Consider the following 7,956-nt stretch of genomic DNA (forward strand, 5'->3'; position numbering starts at 1 on the left):
TGCCCCCTTTTTCTGATGGTTCGGTGGGACTTTAGGTAGGGTTCTTATGCGTGTGGTGGTTGGAATGCATTCCCCCATGGCCAGATTTGTTTGTGATATGCTTGTGTGTGGATTTTAATTTCCCCTTTATTGATTTTAGCAGTCAGATGCATGTTAGAGAGGGTGTGGTGTGATTGTTGATGTTAGATCTGTTGTATCTAATTGCATTAGTGTTGTGGATTTGGAGGTCTAGATTATGTTTGTGACATTGTAGTTAGTTTATGGATACATTTTTTGTTGTGCTTGCCTATATGTGCTACTGTCAGCTATTCATACTTGTTGGTTCTAGTTGTTTCTAGTTGGTTCTAGGGTTTGATTCAGTTTCCTTTTTTGCATTTTGTTGTATGATTTTCTACTTGCTAACTATATGGAATCAATCTTCTGTTTTTACAGGTTGTTCTAGTGTTTCGAGTTGCATTCAACAAGGCGGTTGTGTTGTCATGGCTTCAAAATCTTCTCCAGGTATCTTAATGTAGTTTTATCTTGTATTTTAAATAGTAGTATTGTTATATATGTCTGCCCATATCTTCACTTGGTTTTCTTGTTGGACTGCCACTCTTAGTAGTGTGAACTTCTAACAAGGTTTATGTGTATGCATTTTACACATACTTTATGTGTGTGCCATTTCATATTTATAGTGTATATCTTTGTTTTTTGTTTTCTTGTTATCATGTTCATGGTATTGATATTTAGTTTGCCTGTGAAATACTATTTGTGGTCATGCTACATCTTTTTTATGTGCTACTATCTTTGGTCACGTAGTTGAACTTCTAGTTTTAATTATTGTTTGTTTATAATGAAATTTGGTTGAACTTCTATTATGCACCTTTTGTTTTACTGCTTTGTTATGTATTGTTGAACTTCTGGAGATTAATCTTGTATGTAGTAGCACCTCCGTTGTAGATTGTTTTTATATTTAGTATGTAATTTTTAGATTGTTTTGTTGTGTTTACTGCTTTGTTAGGTATTGTTAAACTTCAGGGTATTGGACATTGATGTAGAAGTAGAAGTCCCTTTTGGTGTAGGATTGTGGATTAGAACTCAGCTACCTTTTTACTTGCATTTTTTTGTAGTTGGTGATGAGTTGAATAGTTCTGAAAAAAATGCCTGTGATCAAGATGGAGCTTCAGAAGTTAATACTGATGCTCCAATATCTGATGCGGCTAAATCACCCATTTTTCCTTTAACCGTGATTGCTGAGGTTGCTTCAGGCCTTGAGAATTTTTCAAGCCTCGAGGATCTTGCGTCTGCAGCTCTTGCTTCACCTAGTATGTGAAATCCCTTTTCTTTTCATTTTAAATTCTTGAGGCGTGTTTTTTTAACTGGTTCACGTTAGTTCTTTTTGTTTTTGTTCGTGACTTTTTTTATTTTTTGCTTTGATTTTTTGTGTTCTTTGCAGATGTGTCCACAGAGGAGGAAGCTGTGAACACCATCAACAAAGTTTTATCCGAGTTGGATTTATCAAAAAACCATGTTGCTGCTGAGGAGGGGGCTCTGTCAGTCAAAGGTTGTGATTTCGTTTCGGATCCTTTGTGCTCTCTTCAGATGTCAAAGACGCAGTCGTAGTCTGTTGATGGCACTGAACCTGTCACGCAACCTAAGGATGTGCCTCTTCAGCTTCTTCTGGAGGACCAACGTAAGAGGAAGAAACAAGAAGATTTTGAGAAGAATAGGGCGGCCCTCCTTCGAAAAGGTTGTGATGTTCCTAGATCTGTCCATGTGGTTGAGCTCACGGTTGAGGAAGACGTGTTGGGTGGCATTGATGGCACAGTTGTCCCTGTTAAGAAGAAATTCAAGAAGACCGCTGCAAGGAAGCATATAATTGGTGATGTTACTCCTCGGAGGAGCCCACGTGTTTCAGGGCCTACAGAAGTTGCTGAAGATGAAGGGCTAGGCCTTGGTGGTACGCCATGCTGTAGTCCTCGTGTGCTTGCCACTGCCGCACCTACACCTTCTCCGCTTGGTGGTGGTGCATCTGGTAAGGGGAAGAAATGCGGCGTAAAGCGCAAGGTTGCACCTGCAAAGGTTAACAAGGGTGAGAAGAAGCATTCTCGTGCTACTCCAAAGGACAAGGATGATGCTGATTTCAACGCTGATGACGAGGACGACGATGGTGATGCTGCTACCGCTAATCAGGTATGAATGTCTCATATTTACCGCTTTTTATAGCATTTGTCGCTATTATTGTAGTTTTTTGTTTTTAGCACTGCCTTGGCGTACATAGCTGACCTTCATAAAGATGAGTAAATGAGCCAAACTGCTTGGCTTATATGGTATTACTGCCTTTGTGTACATAGTTGGACTTCTGGATATATACATGTAGAAATCAGCTTAATTTGTTGGTATACATGTTTTATTACTGCCTTGTTGTACATGGTTGAACTTCTGCTATGTAAATTTGCAACATTTTGAAAGCATGTTAACTTGTGGTCATACATGGTTGTACTGCCTATGTAGACATAGTTGGACTTCTGAAATGTACTATGTGTGTAATTTTTAGGCATTAGTGTAATTTTGGTGTAGACATTGTGTATCTCATTTTTTTCAGTATCAGCTTGTGGAGCGGCCTGAGAGGAGGAAGAGAGGATGCAAAGCGCCCGAAGAAGGTGGCCAAGGAGGAGGTGAGGCGAAATGTTTTAACAAGATGGTTCGTTGCTCACTAGGAGAGGTGAAGACGTGTGCGAAAATGCTACAGCTTAGGCACAAGACGAAGGTTATCAAGGCTGGTTTTGGTTGTGTGTTTGACTTGAAGGTTGATTCCAACATTTCTCGTCCTTTGAAGGGTAACATCTACACGAGGATTGACCCTGCAACCATGGTTCTGGACATGGGTGAGGCGAACAAGGTTCTGCATATTACAAGTGATGCTATTCACCATCTGTTTGGATTCCCTCAAGGTAATTGTACCCCTCCTAGGCCCTCGAGTGATGGGTTTGATGATGCTGTTATGAGGTTCAAGGGTAAGCTTGGGTACGCTAGGAGTGACGACATCAAGACAAAGGATTTGCGGAATATCCTCGCGGAACTTGTGAAGGATGAGACGAAGGATGATCTTGCTCTGCAGGTGTTTTACCTGATTGTTTTCATGAAGGTGTTTATCCCTGGAACGTCTACACGAGTGTCCAGGGAGGAAACATTGGTTGAGAATCTTGTGTTTGAGGATATGGCAGATATGGACTACTACCAGTTGGTTGTTGATGACCTTCGAAGTGCTGTTGTTAGGTATCAGCAAGGTACTAGCAGAGGAAAAGCTGTCACAGGTTGTGCCATCGCGCCGCTTGTTATGTACCTGGACTGCCTTATCATTGGCAAGACGCCTAATGTTGACTTGAGGATGCCTCGCATCAATTACATGGATCAGGCCAAGCTTCTTGAGCTCGCTGCGGCTGACTTGGTCAAGAAAGGTGATGATGACCCAGCCAACTGGGTGTTTGGGAGACTACTGTGAGTGTTTCTTCTTTCCTGTGTAGTTAGCACTACCTTTTGTGTGCATGGTTGAACTTCTGCTATGTACATAGATGACCTTCTGGTTCATATAGACGAGTAAATGAGCTGAACTGCTTGGCTTATATGGTATTACTGCCTTTGTGTACATAGGTGAACTTCTGGATAGATTCATATGAAATAAGCTAAACTTGTTGTTGCACATGCATGGTTGAACTTTTGCTATGTAAATTTCCAATAGTTTGAAAACATGTTAACTTCTGGTCATACATGGTTGTACTGTCTATGTAGACATAGTTGGACTTCTGAAATGTACTGCGTGTGTAGGCATTAGCGGAATTTGTGGTGTAGTTTGTGTATCTGATTGTTCTGCCTTTTTTGTCAGTATCAGCTTGTGGTACTAACTTGAACTTCTGCTATTGTCTTTTGTATTTCTGCTTCCATGTTCTTTCATTTGTTTTACGATGTGTTGACTTTTGTTTTTGTGTATGTAGTGGAAGACATAGGCCGAGGTTGTGTTCTTTATGCGTATCGAACATCCTGTTCTTACTATGCCTCATGCTGCCGGCCTAGGTAGTGGAACTTCTTCGAGATTTGAATTCTCGTGGGATGTTAACACTGGTGCCCCCCTGTAGATCCAGGAGGTTCTTCTGCCCATGTGAGTGCTGTAGGTGGCGTTTGTTCCGATAGTTTGTTTGATGCTGCCAATATTTCCCTTTCTAGGATTGATGGACTTCTAGAAACTGTTTGTGGAGAGATGGCTCGTGTTCCGACAACGGTTGAGCGTCTTAGTTGCGTGGATGGGATTCTTCCTCCCGGCCACAGTTTTGATGCTGCATCTTCAAAGGAGCTTTTGTCGATTGAAGCTAAATATCTTGCTGAGCTTCGTGAGAGCACTTCCCACCTCCGGGCTAGCTTTGTGCTGTTCAAGGAAATGCAGGACGCCCGTTGCAAGCCTTTTGAAGATGAGGCGAGTGTTGTTGTGAGAGAGATTCAGAGGCAGGAACCCATTCGTTTGGTTTGTGAAGGAGGCCATGCAGAGTGTACTGAAGAGGTTTGCTTATGTTGGCTTTTGATATTTCTTTTGGACTAGTGCTCATTGTTAGCTTTCAGTTATTACTGTTATGTAGTCATAGGGTGACCTTCTCTGTTTATAGTACCTGAACTTCAAGTGCTTCAGCACCTAAACTTCTATGACTTTGATGACTGGCCCTTTTTGTTCCTTTTTGTATCTTATGGTAGTTTGGTATGTTATCTGCTATGTTTACTGTATTTGGACTTCCTTGATGTGTCAGTTGTGATAGCTGACCTTCTCTGATTATGTAACGTGAACTTCTGCTGATTAGGTATTTGTTTTCTACATGATTATTTTCTTGTCTTTTTTGTTTTTGGAACTTCCTAGGTGAACTTCTCTGTTTTATAGGACCTGAACTTCAAGTGCTTGAGCACCTGAACTTCTATGACTTTGATGACTGTCCCTTTTTGTCTTCTTTTGTATCTTAATGGTAGTTTGATATCTGGTCTGCTATGTTTACTGTATTTGGACTTCCATTATGTGCCAGTTGTGATACCTGACCTTCTCTGATTATGTAACATGAACTTCTGTTGATTAGGTATTTGTTTTCTACATGATTATTTTCTAGGCTGTTGATGATGGTGCTGGGGTTAGGGAGGATGTTTTACCTATGCATGAAGATGATCCTGTGCATGAAGCTGCCCCTGTGCATGATCCTTTCCCCTCTAGTGATGTGTTAGTTGATGAGGTTCATGGCAGTGAAAATAAGGTATCATTTATCTTGTCCATTTGTCTCATTTTTTTATTTTACTTGTTTATGGTGCATTATTATCACTATGTGGCCCTTTGTAATGACTTTCCGTTTTTGGCGCAGAATGATGATGCTAGTGTTCCTCCAGAGAAGGTTGCACACAAGTCTGTGTCAGGCACCGGCTGCTCCGATGGGGTGGACCCGACTGAACCTCAGTCATCCATTGGTGCTGAGGTTTCTGATGCTGATCAAAGAAAGGAAGCTAAGGTTTCTGATGCTGAGCAGGGAAAGGTAGCTGAGGTTTCTGATGTCGAGCAGGGCAAGGCAGCTGATGGTTCTGATGCTGAGCAGGGCAAGGCAACTGATGTTTCTGATGCTGAGCAGGGCAAGGCAGCTGGAGATATCATTTTGGAGGAAGATCCCGTCGAGGCTGCTGTTGAGACTGGTGGTAGTGCTGCTGCAGGCCAGGAGAAGTCTTCTGCAGCAGAGCCATCAGTTGCTGTTGATGCTGGTTTTCCAGCTCTTCATAGTGCTGGAGAGCCAACAGTTTTTGTTGTTTCAGATTCTCCAGCTGCTCCAGCTGCTGCTGGTGTTCTTCCCGACGATGCTGCAATGTCAACTGGAGATGATGATGATGAAGAGATTGAAAGCGATAGCTATTGAGAGGAGGTTGATCATTCCAGTGCTGCCACTAGTCTAAGCAAGAATCTATAAAAAGAGGAGTAGGCTCCTCTCTTCTTTCCCCATCCCCGTACCTTTGTTGTTTATTTTTGTCCATGATGTCCCTGTGAACTGCCTGTGTGGTGCAAGTTGAACTTCTACTTTAGTGCTTTGTCGTGTGGGTTGTAAAATAAAGTTTAGTGAACCTATTTTGTATGTGTGTGTGTGTGTGGGGGGGGGGGGTGTTTGTAATGCTGAGATGTGCCTGTGTTTGAATGTTGTGCTTGAATGTTGCTATCAATTAAACTGTTGTGAATCTATGTGCTTGAGATGTTCTTCTTAATTGCTATTTGTTTTTGCTAAGCAGATAGTGACCTTGCTGTCGTCCGAAAGAATGTTGATGACTTTTACTTCAGTGTAACTAGGCTTAAGAATGTTCGTTCCAAGAGGTGAGTGCAACTGTTCAATTTTTACATCCATATACCCCCTGTGAACTGCCTGTGGTTTCATACCTGAACTTCTTTACTCTGTGTTGCTCAACTTCTGTTTTTTACTTCTCCGGTGCTGAACTTCTGGCCTTTTTGTACTGCCTGTTGTGATGTAGCTAAACTTCTGGGCTTACATATGTTATGAACTTCCTGAGTTTCCTGATGCTGAACTTCTTTTACTTTCTGTTTGCTTGTTTTAGATCAATGATTATGTTCCAAAACAATGAGTGTGAAGCTTTTGTTGAAGATGTCGCAATATCTTTTGCTCCTCGCGGAATGCTTCGTTCTAGTTCGGCTGAGGTTGCACTCTACTGTCTACGTGCGAAGTACCAGGGATCAGACAAACTCATCCTGCCGTATTGGGGTTGTGTAAGTCAACCATATAGTGATTTCTTTTCCGTTTTGTTCCTTACCATTTTTTAGTTAAAACTTGTTTGTCTCATTTTTTATTTTTCATATGTTGGTGTTGTCTGCAATATTTTAGGACAAGATTTTCAGAGGTCAATTTGATTCCCGTGTGAGGAAGTACTTCTTGGCGACTGGTCCAGATAGCATGGATGCACATGATTCAGTATGCAATATCTTGTTCTTTGTCTCTCTATTAGTTTTGCATTGTGATCCACTGTGTTTGTATTGTTTTATTTTTCTTTGTACCGTTTGATATTAATTTTCAGTTTTCAATGATACATTTGTTTATGTTGCTCCAGGTTGTTTTCCCTACTTTTGACCCACCTGAGATTCCTGCTTCCATGGGTGGTGTCGGTCATTAGGTGTCGATATTCCTTGACCTGAAGAATTCAAGGTTCCAGCTTCTCGACTCCCACTATGGACCCAAAGATGACTGTGCGGTACGCCTGTTTCGGCGGATGACCGATAACATCAAGAAGCTTTGGAACGATGCCAGCAACGACATGGAGACACCCTTCAACCCAGTTACTATCGACCATTTCCAATTGGATTGGATTGATGTCCCCAAATAGAATAACAAGTATGAGTTTCACTTTTGTGTCTATCGCTTCTGTTTAATTGTAGTTGTACATAAGGTGCGACTTGTTTTATTCGTTGGCTTTCTTTTTTTTTCTAACAATGTTCTTTTTTGTGTTTGATGGCAGTATCGACTGCGGATTCTTCATGCTTGCGAATGTTAATTCGTTTCATGATGCGGTTCTTGCAAACTACTCCCATGAAAATATCTCGGATATCAGGAAGACGTGGATGTACTCAATCGCTTCTTCCAACCTGTTTGAGACAGACTTTCAAGCTCTGTTTGGCTACTACACATATAAGTCTTGTAACTTGGACTGCTTACCTATACTGCATCTTTTATTCTACATGAACTTCATTATTTGTTGAACTTGAACTTCTACTTGAGATTTTGCTGGCTGCTGGTTTCACATGGAGAGGAGCATTCCTTGTACATGAACTTCATTTTTTATCTTTTTTATTTTGCTTGTGTGTTTTATTTCAGTATTTTTTCCTTCCATTGCTTACTTGGACACGAGCATTTGTTCTACTTGAATTTCAGAGATGATGCCTTTCTATGCTTTTGTTAGCTATAG

The sequence above is a fragment of the Triticum aestivum genome, chromosome 1B (assembly GCF_018294505.1).
Source record: "Triticum aestivum cultivar Chinese Spring chromosome 1B, IWGSC CS RefSeq v2.1, whole genome shotgun sequence".
NCBI lineage: Eukaryota > Viridiplantae > Streptophyta > Magnoliopsida > Poales > Poaceae > Triticum > Triticum aestivum.